Genomic DNA, 19798 nt, shown 5'->3' on the forward strand with positions numbered 1-19798 from the left:
ACTGATTTTTTTTTTTAATATGAGGGAATTAAAAAATATTTAACATGTTGTAACTTTCATCCTTTTTAACTTTCATTTTTCTGTTTTACTGCAGTATTTTCTTACATCAGCCCCACCCCCCCCATCCAGCTCCCCCATGTAGCTGGGTGGGGGGGGGGGGGGGACATCTTTTTAGTTTAAAATTAAAATAAAATTAGAGCCTTCAAAATAAAAGCTTAATCTCAGAAGTCTAAAACGTTTTTGTCAGATTGCTGATTATTCCCCATTTTCCAAAATAAAACCATTTTCTACTGTGAATAAAGTTCATGTATAAAATAAAATCCTGCATCTTCACTTCAGTGTGAATTTGATCGGAGGTTTGATGCTGCAGCACCGACCGTCCTCCATCAGGAGTTTCTGCGCCCATCATAAATCACGTGATCGTGTCACAGCGAGGAGTGACATTGATTACCCGTCCTGACGCTGCCGCTCTGCGGGGAAACGATTCCCATTCCTCTGTAACCCAAATACGTGATTGTTCTTCCTGTTCTCCGGAGCTCCAGATTCAACCTGAGAAACTGTTCCTAATATTTTCCATCACGCCTGCTTCAGTTTTCATTTTATTATTCAGGATTTTTTCCTTTCAATTGATTTTGATTTTGTTAGATTTTTTTTTTTAATTGGTAATAAAGAAAATGAAAGTTAATTTTACTTAATTTTTTTATTTCTGCAGTTTGTGGATTATTTATTTATTTGGGTTTTTTAAATTATATATTTTTATTTTTGTTATTTTTTCCAGTTTTATTCTGAAGTGTAAGTTTTGCATGTTTCTTGTAATTTTATTAATTTAGTTTAAATAAACCTGTGAGGCTGACAGACGTCATTAAATTAAAACTGAATTTTTTAACTGTTTTAGTAAAATGTGAAAGAACGTCGCCTCAGTGATGAGTAACTGTGCTGTGCAGCTACGCTAACACTTTCCCCCCACTCCCAGTCTTTGTGCTAAGCTAGGCTAAACACCCCTCACTGAGCCGCTCAGAGTTTCATCGCCTCTGGCTCCAATCCATCTGCCATCGACCGTGCAGCTGTGACACTGGACTCTGCAGCACATGTTCACCAGCTGACCTGCTTTCAGGCCCACAGTCAAAGGCGCAGTTTCACCTGCAGCAGCGTTTTCTGTGGCAGCTTTTTCAGAGCAGGTCTTTGAGGGCCGGCGCACCGAAGGAGGCTAAAAATAATCCTGAATAATCCTGAAAGTGCTGAAGTCTTCATTCCTGCTCAGAGGGTCACCGTGCCTATTAAAGGCCTCATTACCGCCTCTGAGACGCCCTGCTCACACCGAGGGACGTCCAACATCCACGCCTGAGTTACAACGGTGAACCAACGCTGACGTTTATCGTTGGCCAAACAGAGAAACGAGGTCAGACTGAGACTGACTGCAGCTGCATCCTCGCGCTCCTTCATCAGCCTGAAGGAAACCCAGAGCTGGCACTGAGCTGGATACAGTTAACCCGATGGAATAATCAATAACATCAATAAGCATCAAACTCACAGCTGCAGTTCCTCTGCCGCCCAGCAGAGGCGCTACAGTGAGTCAGTCCCCATAGACTCCCATGTTAAATAACCATGCTTACAGACTGATACAGAAACTGCTTTGGCCCCCCTTCATAACAGCTGTGGTGGGGGGGTGTCTATAACTCACCTGGTTGACGTTTGCATCATTGGGGGCGTGGCTGAGGATGGAGGTGAACGGGGGGATGATGGCTAAAGCTGCTGCCTAAGCACAGAGAGCTCTTCTTTGTGCAAAGATTATACCGAGTTTCACTTCAGAGAGAATTAATGTGTTTGTGTCGACTGCAAACACACACTCAGCTCGCACACACACACACACTCAGCTCGCACACACACACACACACACACACACACACACACACACAGCATCATCGACTGACACAGATGCAGGCCGGGCACGAAGCCAGACAGCGTCACAGGTTCAATAACACCACAAACGAGGCCGCTGACGTCACAGACCGCGCTGAAGGACGCTCGAGTTACTCTGAAACCTTAAAATGGATTCAACAAAAACTGAAAACTTCCTCCAATCAGAGGCGAGTTTGGGCTCTAAAGAAGAAACTAAACTCTTTTCAGAGAAGCTGCTCACTCAGCTGTAATTACAGCTCACGATGGAGCAGAAATTAGAGGACACAAAGGCCTCCGCAGGCCACCTGATTGGCTAATCCAGCTCAGTCAGCAGGCACTTTGACACAAAAGCATACAGGCGTGCACGGTGGCGTGCACGCTGCTCTGAGAAGCATGTTTGAGCCTTGAAATCGTTTCCAGTTTAAAGATCAGGTGTGTTCTGGGACTAACGTCTGTCAGCTGGTGATGGGACTCAGGTGAGTCTGATCCTGTCCTGAAGCAGGTGTCACACTTTCTGCTCAGGAACTTCGTGTCCTTTTAAAATGAATCCGTTGTTTGTCTTTGATACATTTGATCGTACACTCAGCACTGTACTGATGAACGCCTTTCAGCTGTGTGAGCAGTTTATTAGGAACAGCTCTCCGTGAGGCGGGATCACCGTCACACTCATGAAGCCGGTTTGAGCCGAACGTGGACACAAACTCAGACTGGCTGCGACTGACCGGCACATGATCCAGTTATTGAATCAGAAAATCTGATTAGATTCATGTGCAGGAGAAAAAAAACTTTATTCTCTAAAACAGGACGTGACAGGAAACAGCTCCGAAACGAGAACCAGAGAATGACGTGGAACAACAACAGAGAGCACCTCCTCCACACAGCGCTTCAACACACACACACACACACACCAGTCTGAACTGCTCACGTTCAGTCTGCTGGCGTCCACACTGGTCGCCTCAAAGCTCACAAAGTTTAACTAAGCAGCACAAAGTGGGCGGGTCCTAACGCTTACATCAGCTGTCATCACAGCAAACCACTGAATTACGCTTAAATTCAGGCCGGCGTGTGGACGCCTCATTAGCTCCAGATTTGTGTTGATCACCAAGTTCTCCACAAACCTCACGGCTCCCCACCAGGAGAGGAGCGACGTCAGAAAACATCGGCCTGGAACACCCGGCTGTTCCTGGTGACGCTCCCCTCAGAGCGGACCCACGGGAATCTCCTGCTCCTGATGTTAAACAGGCTCTAACAATGAGCTCAGATGCAGCTTTCTGCACACTCAGATCTGAAATCCACAAATCTGCTGGTCAAACCTTCAGTTTGTGAGCGACAGCCAATCAGAGGAAAAGAGGAGGAGCTAAAAAGAGCTCATTTCAAACAGAGGCTAAACTGCGGCTCGATATGAGATTATTCTGAATCATTAAAGCTCCTTCGGTAGAGTCCAAGAATAGAAACGCGGAGCTGCAATTGAACAGATCTGCTGCTGCACTCGACCACTCCGATTACTGAGAATCATTTCCTGGATGTTCCAAATGATCAAATCCAGGCAGACGTTTACAGGCCGACTCTAACAAACCAAGCGCCTACCTGTCTGAATCGTCCACAGGTGAGCAGAGTGTGTGAGGATGAACCTGCAGACGGCTGAAAATAAAGCCGCTCTGACTTGCAGCACCATGTGGTGGATTACCGAGGATCCAGGTCTCCGTGCAGCTCTGTGATTCGCTGCAGCAGCTTGTTGTCATCGTCCAGGATTGACCACTTAAAGCCTCTAATGAGTAACGACAGACAGGTGGGGGAGAGGTGAGGGGCGGGGCTCGTAGGCCCGTTGACAGGTGGTAGCAAAATACTGAACCCACTTAAAGCTCCTGAACAGGACCGAGCAGCCTGCTGTCAGTTTACAGCCCGACTGAAGCTGGCAGCAGGGTCACGTGACACCAGCACCTCCTTTAATGTGAGCATGCTCAGAGCCTGAAGCAGGAAGGTGAGAAAAATGCCTGAACAGGGTTTCAGGTTTTGCTGACCAGCTAGAAACCAGTGCCTGGAGCTGGAGGCCGCTGGTGAAACTGGCTGCAAAGAGGTTGAAGCTGCACCAAAAACAAGGTTAACAGTGAAAGTTGTATTTCATGAAACGTGTTTCAGGCGTAAAGCACAACTTTCACCGTGAGCATGAACATTGTGTTGCATTGTTCAGTTTTACCGCTCTGTAGTTAACAAGTGTTTGCAGACACGTCAGCATCTTCTACACGAGGGATCCTCAACTCCAGGCCTTGAGGTCCAGTGTCCTGCAGCTTCAACACACCTGAGTCAAATATAGAAGTCATCAGCAGGACTCTGGAGAACCTGACTGCATACTGAGGAGGTCCTTCAGCCATTTGATTCAGGCGTGTTGGATCAGGGACATATCTAAAAGCTGCAGGACACCGGACCTCGAGGCCTGGATGTGAGGATCCCTGTTCTACACAAACTGGGGGAGATCATCCAAAACATCACAGGAGGGTTTCTGGTGCAGCGCTGGACACCTTCAGCAACCTCTTTGCAACCAGCTGCAGACTGCAGCTTCTCCTGAACGGCCGTCTGTAGGTCTAACCTCGACATGTTGAACTTGCTTCATAGTTAAGCTGCTCAGAAGGTTTTCTGACAGCCAGAGAATTAAACATAACAGCTAATGATGAGCGGCGCCCACGTTAGGCAGCTTCAGCTGCAGCGGTTTGGGATTCAGAGGCAGTCAGAGCTTTGAGACCGAGGTGCAGACGCCTGACAGCCGAGTGCGCTCCTGAAGCTCTGATCTCAGTTTTATGTTCCGGTTTTAAATTATTCCACACGTTTCCAGGATGTTTGTTCAATAATCATTTCTCAGATTTTTGACCCACCCAAAGTTCAAACTCGATCAGCTCGATGTCACCGTGTGGGAAACGTCTTATCAGCGCCGGCCACGCCCACCTCGCCCTCAGGGATCAATAAAGTTTAATCTTATCTGGAGTGTGTTAACACATCCTGATTCATTCGTAATCCTCTCACTCTTCTGTTATGGAGCTGTCCTGCTTTATAAATAAAGTTTGATTTCTTTCAAACAGCTGCCTGATGACATCATGCTTCAGTGTCACTGATTACTTATTGATCCGTAGCAGCTGATCGATCAGAGCCTCTGATTCAGAATGAAAGCCTGCTGAGCTTCTCCTGACCTGACTGACTGTCCCTGAAACGCTCACAGCACTGATGACTCTTCAGCTATTGATCGCAGATCATCTGGACTCTGAACTTGATCAATTTCTCTCATCAGAAGTTTGAGTTCCACCTTCAGAGCAGCAGAAAAGGAGAACCGGGATCCAGGACTCAGATACGATCGTCACCGATCAGCTCAGAGGAAACTCGGGTTTTATGGTTCCAGCAGTGGCAGCGTTCAGTTTTATCGCCTCATAAACAGAACGTGTCCTGATGCTTCGTTATCACTGATTACAGTCTCAGAAACTAAACACTGGCCTCTGATGATGTCACAGTGACTCCGCCTCCTTAAAACCTCAGTGTGTTTTTATCTAAACTTTTACAAATTCAACTTCCTTGTTCCTCATTTTAGAGTCGAGTCTCTGACAGGTGTCTGCGTACGTGAAGGAAACGGTCCAGGTGTGGAGGGACCGCGGTCGAGTCAGAGCAACACACACACACACACACACACACACACACACACACACACACACACTGTCAGACCGATGGAGCGGACACGTTCTTGTTCCTCTGACCGCAGTGAGACCAATTTTTCTGCAGGATTTTGGAAATGATCACGCTGACATGTTTGGGGGGGGGGGGGGGGGGGGGGGGGGTGTCCAACAGCAGGTTCATGCCTCGGTCAGCCCCGAGTCCTTCCTGAAATTCCTCTTTTTACTTCCTGTTTCTGCTACAGCTGCTGTTGGCCTCTGAGCGTACAGGTGAGTCTCAGGTGAGTCTCAGGTGAAGCAGGTGCGTTGACGCCCTTGGCCCGCCAGCTCAGTCAGAAACTTGACTCCTGACCGCCACCAGTTTCCTGTTTCAGTGCCATAATCCTACACGGGGCTCCTCCAGCAGCAACACCTGGCAGGTACGGTTACATCACCCAGTCGTCATAGCAACACCGAGACACACAAACAGGGTAAGTTCCCGGGAGACACCCAGAGGGTGGGGTGGGAATTTTCACTTTGATCTCACAGCTTATGGAATAAATAAATAAATAAGGGAGAGAAATTTTGATTTGAGACTTTGACCTCGTCAACGGTGCCAAACTGGACAGGAAGCAGCGCTTCACCCCGAGCAAACAAACCCCACCTGCATCAGCACAGGTGTGTCCTTCAGCTGAGCCCGTTAACCAACCGCGCTGCCTACGAGACAAAGGAAGAAAAAGCCCAACCTGCAGCGAACCAGCCAGCAAAGGACGACAAAGATTTCAAACTGCACACAAAACAAAACTCCAACCACAAAGACGTCACAAAGACGCACAACGACACAGAGAGAACACTGAGCGCACACACAGCACAGCGAGCGTAGATTCAGCTCTGCAGATCCACCATCCACACCTCATTTCACTGACATTTCTCCCAAAAACTCCAAACACACAAACAAAAAAGCTCCAGCTGAGCGACCGAGCGCTGGGAAACATCCCGAAATAGCCCGAGAGGCTCTCAGGAGGACGGCAGCCAGAGGACGTTTCCCACGAAGGCCGCAGATCCAGGACCAGCTGAGGACTTTAATCCTCCCATCAGACCAACGGGAAACGCTTAAAAAAAGAAAAAAAGGGACAAAGCAGCAGAAAACAGCTCCAATTACACAACCGGCTCAGCTCAAAGGTCTTCCAACTGCTCAGATTCAGCAAGGGTAGCTTTTTAAGAGCCTGCTGACCTTTGACCTGCAGGAGTAACAGACACGCACAACACAGACCATCAGACATCAGACTTTAACACTCTGATTCCTGTCCACCACACACACACACACACACACACACACACCTGATCACAGGTCCTCTCAGATAAACAGACACAAAACTCCCCCCCCAAACACTGACCCCACAGACACTCAGGATGAACAAACACACACACTTGTGTTGCAGGTGTGGGTCTCCTGCAGGTCTGCAGCTCCTGTGACACCGTTTGGGTGAAGGTGGAGACTTCAAACAGGTAAATGCGCTGCTCTGTGCACCTCAGTGAAGATTTAGTGATAAACATCACGTGTGTGTGACAGGTCTCTGCAGCACACTGACCGGGTAACCTCACCTGAGACCTGCTCTGCTCTCTGCACCAATTACCTGCAGAGGTCACAGCAGCGGAGCTGCTGCCATTAACCCTTTACCTGTCCGAACCTGTCTCACTGCATCTGCATTCATGACAGGAAAACACCGCACGGTGTTTCCCAGGTGTGGTGTTAGCCGGTACCCGCAAGAAGGCGGCCACAGGCAAACAGAAGCACCGGGAGACCGTCCGTTAACCCCGGCCGGAACAATGAGGGGCCGCGCGGTCGCTGGCATCCCCGGCAACCGCGCTGCACTCAGGCCGAGCCAAACAAAAGAAACTCCGTGCAGTCTCGGACACACGACCGGGGAAGGACGCCTGCCACCGGGGGCTGCCTCGCACACCTGTCCGCGGACATTCAGGTGTTTTTATTCCGGAGAAAGTGCGAGCCACGGGGCGAAGGGAGGAGCTGCCCTTCACCTTCATTTTCTCTCATGAACACACAGTGCGCCAAACTCCATGTAAGATTCTGCTGATTTAAGGGGAGTCTGGACTCCGGCCAGAACCGATGACGGTGTGGGCTGTAAACGAGGCGCTGCAGGCTGTGATGGGAGCTTCCGGTCATTTGGGCGCACACACGCCCGCTCCCCGCGCCTTCATCTGAAACAAGCTGTTAATAAAGTTGTTTTTCGGTTCCGACCACCGTCCGTTCATCTTCTTCAGAAACACCAGCAGCAACAGATGAGCCGTAATAAAAGTTTGATTTACACCGATCTGCGGCGTGTCTGTGTTTCTGAGTGAAGCCGAACGGAGGCGGTGACCCCGAAGCTTCAGGTGAACAGGTACCCGGGGTGTATGTGCGCGTGAGCAGCCGCAGCCTCAGCGTGCGTGATTTTTCCGGCGGAGGCTGGTGTGGGAGTCTCACCGCAGGGCTGCTGCCACGGAGCGCCGGGCAGATCAAGTTGCCTCGGTTTGCGTTTCCAGTGAGTGCGGAGGCTCGAAGCGGCTCATCGGACCATCACACACGGCTCTTCCCACCGGGGAAAACCGGATTTCACAGCTCCGTTAGCGAATCAAGTGAGACTCACCTGCAGGTGCGGCTTCGTCCAATAATCCCGGCGAGGTTAGAAAAACATGGCACAGTCGGCGCTGAGAGCTCCGGGCGGGTCACCGGGTCCTGCCTGCACTCCGTGTCCGACAAACTGCAGTACTGTTCGGCTGCGGGAGCTTCTGCGGCTCCGGGACGCGATTAAAACTGCGGCTGACTTCGGATCCGCTTTAAGGGGCAGCAGCCGTGAGGGGCGGAGCCGCCCTGAGCTGGGACTGACAGGCTCGGTGGCCACGTCCCCTTCACAGCACTACATCTGCAACGATTCATCGATGAGGTGACGTTTTCTGTGGTCGAAGAATAAAAAAATAAATACATGAACCTCTGTAAATCTGAACTAATTATTATTATTATAAGATTATTATAGTTTTAATAATGCAGCAGATAAATATTTATTATATTCATATAGAATAAGTAAATACTTTACTAAATATTTAAAACAAATACAGAATCCTCCTTCTATCATGAACACTGACAGAACTGATGGGAACGCCGCATAAAGTTACACACAAATATGTGAAAACTGTCCGTCTCTCTGGATAAAGAATCCCTTAAAAAAATCTATAAATTTACTGCAATAAAATGAAGAAAAATGCCTGAATTTCTACTCAAAGCACTTCATACACCACATTTGCATTCACACATATTCACACTCTGACTGCTGCATCGGAGAGAAACTGTCAGAGTTAGGAACCGTCAGGGTTCAGCATCTTGCCCAAGGATACTTTGGCATGAAGACCCGAGCAGCCAGGAATTGAGCCACCAACCTTCCAATTGGTAGATGACCTGCTCTACCTCCTGAGTTACAGCCACCACCCCCACCAGCACCCCCACCAAGAAGAACAAAACTCCAAGTGTTAGTGGAGAAATATGGAAAATGTCCTCGGCTGAGCCGGAGGCGTCTCTGCTCAGCAGTGTTAATTTCACTGACCAAATATTTTCGTCATAGTTTTCGTCAACGACCCTTTTTTTCATGATGAAAACGAGACGATAACTAAATTAAAACTACCTAAAAGGATAAAAACGATGATGAAATTAATTGACACTTTCGTCAACGAATGAAAACGAGACAAAAATGCTTGGCGGGACGAAATCCAATCAGAACTGATTTAATTTGGTGACAGGGCGGGACACGTTAGGAAAACATCCAATCAAACGCACAGTTGCGCAAATTTGCTCTAAACCTGGGAGGACCAAACTAGCCTGTGATTGGTCGTTCCTTCCGATAGAACTAAGTTATGTAAACAATGTCAGCAGGGAGAAAGAGAAGAGCCGATGTGGGGTGACTATTAAGAGGCAGTAGCGCAGTGGGTAGGCGCTCGCCTTGCAGCTGGAAAGTTGCAGGTTCGATCCCTGTCCCTGTATTGTGGCAAGACACTTAAACCACATTATCTAGCCGGTCTCTGGCTCGTCTCTGGATGAGTGATCTGGAACCATCATTTCGTTGTGTACCTTGTGTGCACAATGACAAAGAGTTGAATCTAACATCTATCTCGGGTAAAAACGCGACAAATCTTAAACATCTGCAAACCAGTCACCCAGATCTCCGTGCAAAGGTCAGCATTTTAATGTCATGCAGGGTAAAGTGTTTTTCCCAGTTTGTGTTTAGAGAAAATCTCCACACCGCGGTGGATTAGCCTTTATAATCTTAGTCCTGAACACTGCCCTGTACCTTTCAGAGCGTCCTGCTGTAAAACGCTCGGATTATCTCAGTAAGGTGGTGTTAATGATCAGGTGTGTGGAAGCAGGTGAAACGCTCATGTTAATATTATTAATAATATTCCATAACTTTGAATAAATGTTTAATTTTGTGTCAGTGTGTATAATGATTAATTCAAGGGAACTGAAGAAAAAGCATTTACATTTTACACCCTTTATATTTTAGTCCACTAAATCAATATTAGTGTAAAATATATATTTTATATATATATACGACTATATTCTTACCATAATTACCATAATTTCATCGACTAAAACTAGACTAAAACTAAAACTAGTCAGATGACAAAATTATGACTAAAACTAAATCAAAATATACTGTCAAAATTAACACTGCTGCTCAGACTGCTGCCCCCCAGAAGTTTCCTGTTCTATTGATTATTGTCAGCTTCCCTGTTTTACATGAATATTAATTAAACTTTATTAGTTTAATAAAGTGCAGGTTAGTTAGCAGCAATAAAGAATAATTCTATAAATGTGCTTCACACTTAAAAATATTCCAAAGTGAGGTAAATATTGATTTTTGATCTGTAAATGTCCCAATAAATAAGTGACCTTCAGCTTATTGATCCGTTTATCTGATCAGAATCTTTACAGAAACTCTTCAAGATGTTTGAAGAACATTAAAACAAAGATTTGAGAAGTGAAACCTGTTCAGCCGCCTTCCAGTCTGTGCTCAGGGAACACAGTGATCCCTCACTTATCGCGGGTGTTACGTTCCAGGACCGCCCGCGATAAGTATAGGGACGCTATATTTATTTTAATACTGATACATTATTTTAGTAGTTATACACTATTTTACATTTTTATAAACCCTCCCCACACACTTATACACCAGATATATACATTACAGTACAACACGTACTACGCATATGAAGAACGAGTACCGCAAAATCCCGGGAAACAGCGAAAATACTGCAATAAATATTTTACACTAATATTGATTGAAAACCCGCGAAAAGCGAACCGCGAAGTAGGAGGGATTACTGTAGACCCCTATTAACCCTGTAAGGCAGCGAGGGCGCCCCCTGCTGTGGAAGGGCACACGGAGGAGGGAGAACCTCAGCCTGCAGTAAAATACCACAGCACCAGTACTCAGTTACAGGTAAAAGTATCAGAGTACAATCAGTAACTATTTCTCACCTGGACTGAAGCTGGAGATCAGTTTTTGTTACACAGCAGCAGATTCAGGGACAGTTTCTACCCGTAAGCCATCAGGCTACTGAACTAATACTGGAATAATAATACTGCACAGCTTGCACACAACAGTTTATATATAGCAGCTGTAAATGTCCGTTCTGTGGTGAAAAGTTGAATCTATGTTGTTACCATTTATGTACAATAGAGGGTGCTGCAGCCTAGTTGATAATGAGCTGTGCCTTCACTAAAAAACCGAAAAACAAGAGTTAGGGAGGTTTTTGGCGCTTTTCCTGTGTTCGGGGTTGGAATATCCTGCAGATGAGAGGAAGAGGAAGATGCTCTTCATCTTTGTGAATCGGAACTGGTAGCGCACATTTGTCAGAAAGCAGCTCAAGGAGGACTCGTAGCAGCACAGCAGGAACTTTAGCTTGATCGCCTTGCAGCCCTTGGACAGCGGAGCGAGGTACATGTTTAGAGTTGTATTAGTTCACAAAGTTTGTACTTTATGTAATATATTCATGTTCTGAGTTAATCAAAGGCACCTAAGCAAATGTATTTATGTTTTCTTTTAGTTTTCACGGTGTATTTGGTGCACTCCAGCAATATTTGGGTTTGACTGAAGTAAATGTGAATCCACTGCACCCGTCGAAGCTCTCCGTGTTTTCTTGGGTCTGAGGGTCTGCTACAGTGAAAACTCGTCGCTGAGTGAAAGAAAGTCCCACGGTAGATCAGCGTAACCCACGTCAGTCGAGCGAGGCCTGTGCGACAGCCGAGAGAGACTCTGCTACTGTGAAGAATCATTACTCCTTCATCACTGTTCTTCATATTGAACTCTGACTTGGCTATTCGCAAAGGTTCAGGTATTATACTCCGTAAGGACTTTGCTGATAACAAGATCGAATTACCTGCACACTAATTCAGAGTTTAATGCCTCAAATGCAGTTGTGGTTTTATCATTTTAAAGCTACATTGTATGTGCATCAGGTCAATGCTATTCCTTAAATTGTATGGGTTGTTTATCTTCCAAAGTAACTTGTGGTATAACAGCAGTATTTACAGTCAAGATGTGGTTGCTAATTTGTGTACCTGCATGGTTTAAATGTCTGATCTGAGCGTTGTTTCTAAATAGTCTTAAAGTTAAAGCAACGCTCATTGAAATTTAAGTCCAGACATTACAACAAAGAGCAAATACACACATTAAAGGAAAAATGTCGTGCCCTGCTGAAGAACCCGACAACATAGAGCAGCAAGAAGTGAGATCCAGCAATCGTGAAAGATGCCTAACCGAAAAGGGCAAGGAAATGCATGAACAGGATGCAAGGAAAAATGAAAAGGCATTTGACAGAGCATATAACTCCTGGAAGGAGTCAGCTAAAGAAATAAGAACAAAACTAAAGACTTTCTGCTCACCTGAAGATTTAAACAGTGCCAGCCATGAGATAAGGGACAAACATACAGTTGTACAACAATATTATGAGCCTATTCGCCGCAACCAAAGCATGACCCCAAACATAGTCAAAAGAATGGATGCCTGTACTGTGCTTACAATGGACATTTGTGAGCTTATTGGTAAACGACAAGAAAATATTGATCAGCCCTTTAACGATCACCTTGAAAAGGAAAGGGTAAGGGTAATGCTAAACAAGAATGACTATGGCTCTGTGTTTGGTGATACAAAAACTGAAACATCATTTCCAGATAGTTCAGTTGCACGCTCAAAGGCAGATTCCACAAGCTGTCAAGAGGCAGAAGCTGAATTTGCAGCTAAAATAGAACAAGCAAAGGCCACACAAGAGATACTTGCACAGCAAACTAAAGTCAACCAAATGGAGAATGAATGGAAATTAAAGGAAAATGAGGCACTAGCAAAGTTAAAACAAGAAGAATTGGAAACAAAGTCAAGGCTTGAGCAGGAAAAAATTAAACTACACCAGTTAAAGGCAGACAGTGAAGTGAAAATAGCAGCAGCACGAGTAAGAGCTTTAAGCACTTTAAACGACCCTGAAAACTGTGATCTAGCATCCTGCCACAACATGGAAAATGCTTTAAATGACCCTGTCAGCGTGCCACAGCCCTCCTTAAATCCGTTGGCTCCATCATTTAAACATCACCACAGCAGTGCAGAACGAGAAGAACTTAGCTTAGCTGAAGCGCTTGCAAACTCCCTCACCTTAAACAGACTTCCTGTACCTGAACCAGCTATCTATAGTGGTGACCCTCTAAAGTTTGTTGACTGGAAAGTATCCTTTATGGCACTAATTGGCAACAAACCCTTACCTGTGTGTGAGAAAATATTGTATCTAAAGAATTATCTTGCAGGTGAAGCACGAAAGGCAGTAGAGGGATATTTTTTTTGTAACACTGAGCAGGCGTACCAGGGCATCTGGAATGTTCTACAAGAAAGGTATGGCAGTCCATTCATTGTCCAAAGAGCATTTAGAACCAAGCTTGCAAAATGGCCCAAAATAGCTGCTAACGATCCCCTGGCATTGAGAGAGTTTGCAGACTTTCTCCAAAGCTGTGCAGAGGCTATTCCCCAAGTCAAGGGCCTGGATATCCTCAATGACTGTGAGGAAAATCACAAGCTTCTTAAGAAACTGCCTGACTGGATAATACGGAGGTGGAGTCGCATTGTAGTGGAGGAGCTAGACAAACAGCAGGAATATCCTAGCTTTGCTCACTTCACCCAGTTCATACAAAGGGAAGCTAGAGTGGCTTGCAATCCTGTCGCCTCACCATTCCTAATGAATGAAAAAACTGAGGAGAGACACATTAAAAGAGCTAAAGCATTTAGTACAACTGTTCAGACAAGGCCTCCCTTACCCACAGTGGTCACTCCTAAACCTAAACCATCTTGTTTGTTTTGCAAGGATGAATCACATGGCTTAACCAAGTGTTCTACCTTTGCAGCAAAAACCAATGATGAAAAGAAAGTTTTCATTCGTGAAAATCATCTCTGCTTTGGATGTTTGAGAAAGGGCCACGTAACTAAAGAATGCAAGGGACGTCACTCCTGCAGTAAGTGCGGTCGACGTCACCCCACCTGCCTGCACACAGAGAGAGTAAAAGAACCAGAAGAAAGAAGAACTGAGGCCTCTGTGCCCCCAGCTGAGAGTGCAAACAAGGAAGTGCATAAAGTTATGACCCATGTACTCACGAGAAAAACATCTGCCACTTCCAGCATAGTACCAGTTTTTGTGTCAGTTGCATCTGAGCCACAGAAAAAAATACTCACATACGCCATGCTTGACACCCAGAGCGATTCTTCTTTTATTTTAGAAGATTTAGCCTTGGAGCTGAAGGTGGATACTCAACCAGTGCATTTAAAACTCAGCACAATGACTTCTGTTGACACGGTTGTGGCGAGTAAACTTGCTAGCAACTTGCAGGTGCGTGGCTTTGACTCTGACACCCATGTCAAAATAAAACAAGCCTACTCTCGTGACTTCATCCCAATTGACAAGTCTCATATTCCCACTAGAGAAACTGCACTTCATTGGCCACATCTTAAAGGCCTAGCCAATCAGCTACAGCCACTACAGGACTGTGAAGTGGGCTTGCTAATCAGTTATGACTGTCCATCAGCACTAGCTCCCCTAGAGATTGTCTCAGGACAGCTAAATGAGCCTTTCGCACAAAGAACCATACTTGGTTGGAGTATCATTGGGTCTGGCAATCCCCACCTGGACAGAGAGGGAAATCAGAGTTATGTGCACCGAATTACAGTCAAAGAAATGCCCACACCCTCAGCTGCTGATGTGCTTAAAGTCTTAGAGTCAGATTTCAATGAGAGAAACTATGAGGATAAGTATGTATCCCAGGATGACGTTCGTTTTTTTACACATCCTCAGTGACACCATAATACAAAGAGAAGATGGACACTACCAGATGCCCCTTCCCTTCAAGGAAAATAAACCACCAGCCCTTCCCAACAATAAGAGGCTAGCCACAGTTCGGCTGCAACACCTAAAGAAAAGGCTAAAGGCTGACAAACAGTATCACGAGCATTACCGCACCTTTATGAGTGGCATCATCAGCAGTGGTGATGCAGAACCAGCCCCTCCTGTGACTGATGATGAGATTGCATGGTACATCCCACACCATGGGGTGTACCACCCCAAAAGGCCAGCAAAGCTAAGAGTTGTCTTTGATTGTTCTGCTAAGTTTCTTGGCCTCTCACTGAACGATACTCTTCTCACAGGTCCTGACATGATCAACTCATTGGTGGGAGTGCTCTGCCGTTTCAGAAGGGAGAACGTAGCTATAGTCTGTGACATCGAAAGAATGTTCCATCAGTTCTTTGTTTGCCCTGTGATGCGAAACTACTTACGATTTCTATGGTGGCCCGATGGGCAATTAGACACAGAGCCCAAAGAGTACAGAATGGCTGTGCATTTATTTGGTGCTAGTTCTTCCCCTGGATGTGCTAACTTTGGCCTTAAGCACCTAGCACAACAGCACAGATCTGAGTACCCAAAGGCCTCAGACTTTGTTGAAAGGAGCTTTTACGTAGATGATGGGTTGACGAGTGTCCCTTCAGTCAAAGAGGCTCAAGAACTCATCACTGAAACGCAAGCCCTTTGCAAACTTGCAGGTTTACGTTTGCACAAGTTCAATTCCAACCAAAGTGATGCTCTCTCTCATCTTGCATCCTCAGAAAGAGCCAACACAACAGAGTTACTCAACCTCAAACCTGAGACCACATCGGAAGGTCACGTGCTCGGAATCCAGTGGTCAATCAAAAATGACACTTTCAACTTCAACGTAAACACAAAGGACCACCCCCCTACTCGCCGGAGCATACTGTCAGTCATCTCATCGTTGTACGACCCACTAGGATTTGTAGCTCCTTTCACTTTAAGTGGCAAAAGTATTCTACAGGAGCTATGCCGTAGGGGCACCGAATGGGATGACCCCATTCCCGACAATCTGCGTTCACGGTGGGAGGACTGGAAAAATGGTCTGGAAAGGCTAAAATCAGTCACAGTACCCAGATGTTACCATCCACCAGAAGTAAAAGACATTGTTAAAGTGGAACTACATCACTTCTCTGATGCCAGTAACATAGGTTATGGGGCATGCTCCTACATTAGGTTCAAAAGTGACGACAACAAGGTACACTGCAGTCTGGTTATAGCTAAAGCTAGAGTTGCACCTACCAAGGTTACAAGCATCCCACGACTAGAACTCTCTGCTGCAGTCACCTCAGCCAAAATGAGCGTTATGCTAAAATCAGAGCTTGAGATGAACATTGATGAGGAGTTCTTTTGGACCGACTCCCAAGTAGTCTTGGCCTACATCAACAACGAGGCACGAAGATTCCACATCTTCGTTGCAAATCGTGTACAGCTGATTAGGGAAACTACAGATCCCAAACAGTGGCACTACATTGACACAGCTCAGAATCCAGCAGACCATGCCTCTAGAGGCCTTAATGCATCAGAGATCATGACAACCTGCTGGTTGTCTGGCCCAAAGTTCCTGTGGGAACAAGAGATTTCTGACTCGGCCTCCCCCTCGGCTGAGTTGCTGGTTGGAGATCCAGAAGTTAAAGCAGCCAAAACCTTTACAACTCAAACAAGCAAACAAGACACCATCCTCAGTCGTTTTGAAAGGTTTTCCAGCTGGTCAATGCAAGAGTGAAACGACTGAGACCAAACAAAACCCAGTTTGGCAATGTTGTAACAGCGGATGAACGCAAGGCAGCTGCTGACATAGTAATAAAACTCCTCCAGCAGCAAGCCTTTTTTCAAGAGCTGAGAATGTTGAAGGCGAGTGATAGCCTCCCAGGCTCAAGCCCCCTTTTTCAACTGGATCCCATTATAGATCAGGGACTTGTCCGGGTTGGCGGAAGACTAAAGAAGTCAACACTCTGCAAGGGACTGAAACACCCTATTATTCTCCCAAAAGACCATCACATTACCATGCTGATCATATCTCACTTTCATGCAAAGATTTGCCATCAAGGTCGAAGCCAGACGCTCATGGAAATCAGAGCAAATGGATTTTGGGTGATTGGTGGGAGTAAAGAAGTTGCAAAGCTAATAAGCAAATGCGTGCAATGTCGAAAACTTCAGCGGCCCACAGAGGAACAACGTATGTCTGAGCTGCCGAAGGAACGAGTTGAAGTCTCAGGTCCTTTTATTTACTGTGGAATGGATTGTTTCGGACCATTCACCACCAAGCAAGGCCACAAAGAGCAAAAGAGGTATGGACTCCTTCTTACCTGCCTCTCTTCACGTGCAGTCCACATTGAAATGTTAGAGGATCTGTCTACGGACTCTTTCATTAATGCCCTAAGATGTTTTATCAGCTTAAGAGGGGCTGTCTGTAAGCTGTACTGTGATCAAGGTACAAATTTCATTGGGGCCAAAAATGAACTACAGGAGGCTCTCAGAGAATGTGACAAAAATATTCTGGAGGCATTCCTGGCAGATAAGCAGTGTGAGTTCATATTCAATGCACCATCTGCTAGCCATGCCGGAGGTTCATGGCAACGACAGATTGGAACCATCCGTAATGTTCTCAATGCCACTATTGCGCAATCACAAGGCAGACTGGACGATGCTTCTCTAAGAACATTATTTTATGAAGCAATGTCTATAATCAATGGCCGACCACTAAGCGTTGATGGAATCAATGACCCTAAGTCACCTGAACCAATAACTCCAAACCACCTCATATTAATGAAGTCAAAGGTTGCACTACCTCCCCCTGGAAAGTTTTTGAAGGAGGACTTGTACGCAAGGAAAAGGTGGTGCAGGGTGCAATATCTAACTGAACAGTTTTGGAGCAGGTGGAAAATGGAATACCTTCTGAACATATCTACAAGACAAAAATGGCACCTGCCTCGTCGAAATCTTGAGGTCAATGACATCGTCATTATAAAGGAAGACATGCTTCCCAGAAATCAATGGCAACTGGGTCGAGTTGTGGAAGCACCACAGGAAGATGATGGTTTGGTGCGCAGAGTCAAGCTTCAAGTTGGTGATCGAAATCCAACAAAGAAGCAGGGTACAACACACAAACCTCACCTAATTGAGCGACCTGTTCAAAAGCTTGTAGTTCTTTTAGAAAGTCACTAATTGATGTTTATTACGCTCACATCAGACATTACAATACTGAAGGTTCATGCGTGATGTTAACTGTCCTTTGTTTGTTCGTTACTTCTTTAACGTACATTTGTCATGCTGAAAATCATGCATGAGTCATTGTTAACATATTTTGTCATACATGATTTGGTGGGAGTGTAAATGTCCGTTCTGTGGTGAAAAGTTGAATCTATGTTGTTACCATTTATGTACAATAGAGGGTGCTGCAGCCTAGTTGATAATGAGCTGTGCCTTCACTAAAAAACCGAAAAACAAGAGTTAGGGAGGTTTTTGGCGCTTTTCCTGTGTTCGGGGTTGGAATATCCTGCAGATGAGAGGAAGAGGAAGATGCTCTTCATCTTTGTGAATCGGAACTGGTAGCGCACATTTGTCAGAAAGCAGCTCAAGGAGGACTCGTAGCAGCACAGCAGGAACTTTAGCTTGATCGCCTTGCAGCCCTTGGACAGCGGAGCGAGGTACATGTTTAGAGTTGTATTAGTTCACAAAGTTTGTACTTTATGTAATATATTCATGTTCTGAGTTAATCAAAGGCACCTAAGCAAATGTATTTATGTTTTCTTTTAGTTTTCACGGTGTATTTGGTGCACTCCAGCAATATTTGGGTTTGACTGAAGTAAATGTGAATCCACTGCACCCGTCGAAGCTCTCCGTGTTTTCTTGGGTCTGAGGGTCTGCTACAGCAGTTGTAATGTAAGGTGATGGTGTGTACAGTATCTTATGTGTATATACATACATACGTGTGTGTGTATGTATATATATATAAATAAAAGTGTATATTTTGCTATATGCAGTCTTTTTTATTTAGTTTACTTTATATTCTGCTTATTTGTTAGTTTATGTGCAGCATTGCTTTGGTTTATATGTGAAATATAAATGAGGGGCCTCAGAATTTCATTGGCGGTAGTGATGTGCCATTGTTACCTGTACATGACAAGAATGAACTAAACTAGTTTAACCCTCCTGAGTCTGAGGGTTGGTGCTCGGAGAACCCCATCAGAGAGCCGTGTTCTTGGAGCTCCATAAATAACTTGATGAGTCTGGTCAGTGTTCGGACCAATCAGGAAGCAGCTATAAATGCAGTTGGGTTAGTAGTACCAGGGTGAAGTGAGGGCGGCCTTGTTTTAACCAGGTGAGTCATTAAGAACCTGTCCCTGGCTGGATGGGAACAGGTGCCTTTAACACAACCAGCATTAAATGCTGCCCCCTGGTGGTGGAGGGTGATACGCTTACATACAGATTAATGACGTCAGTGCCAAAGGTTTAGCGTCCAGAGGAAGAGCCTGCTGATTGGTTCATTAATTTGCCACCTGTCACTTTAAATCCTCAAATTGCGCGAGTACTTTATACTTAAAAATCTGCAGGCTAACATTTGCAGGGACATTAAGAACAGCTGCAGGAAGGACCGGCTCTGCTCTGTGAGCCTCAGACTCATCACACACGGGAAAGTGCAGCTGCATCTTTAACTGGTTTTACTGGTTCCCAGCAGCTTGGCGGGAAATCCAACTGAAGGAAAAAAAGAAACAAAACAAAAAACTTCATGTTTCACTTCAGCAGCTGAAGATGAGGCTGAGGAAGGAGCGCGACAGGTCTGCTTCCTCCAGCAGGGGGCGCAGTGGGCTCTGAGCCGT

The 19798-nt window shown here is 45.7% G+C and overlaps 1 protein-coding gene across 5 annotated transcripts in view; it reads right to left on the reverse strand.

The window, feature by feature from the left end:
• The window catches only part of eps8a (EGFR pathway substrate 8a, signaling adaptor), a 46522-nt gene extending 38195 nt beyond the window's left edge, over positions 1–8327 (reverse strand). For 4 of the 5 annotated variants that reach the window (XR_004019116.1, XM_030720575.1, XM_030720574.1 and 1 more), the window contains exon 1: positions 8180–8327. The gene's annotated coding sequence lies outside the window, so the exon portion shown is untranslated. Of the gene's footprint in view, positions 1–3486; positions 3518–8179 lie in introns of those variants that run through there. The other variant, XM_030720572.1, reaches the window with a different exon arrangement.
• Positions 8328–19798: the final 11471 nt, after the last annotated feature.

This window comes from Archocentrus centrarchus, chromosome 23, assembly GCF_007364275.1.
Source record: "Archocentrus centrarchus isolate MPI-CPG fArcCen1 chromosome 23, fArcCen1, whole genome shotgun sequence".
NCBI classification, from domain to species: Eukaryota; Metazoa; Chordata; class Actinopteri; order Cichliformes; family Cichlidae; genus Archocentrus; species Archocentrus centrarchus.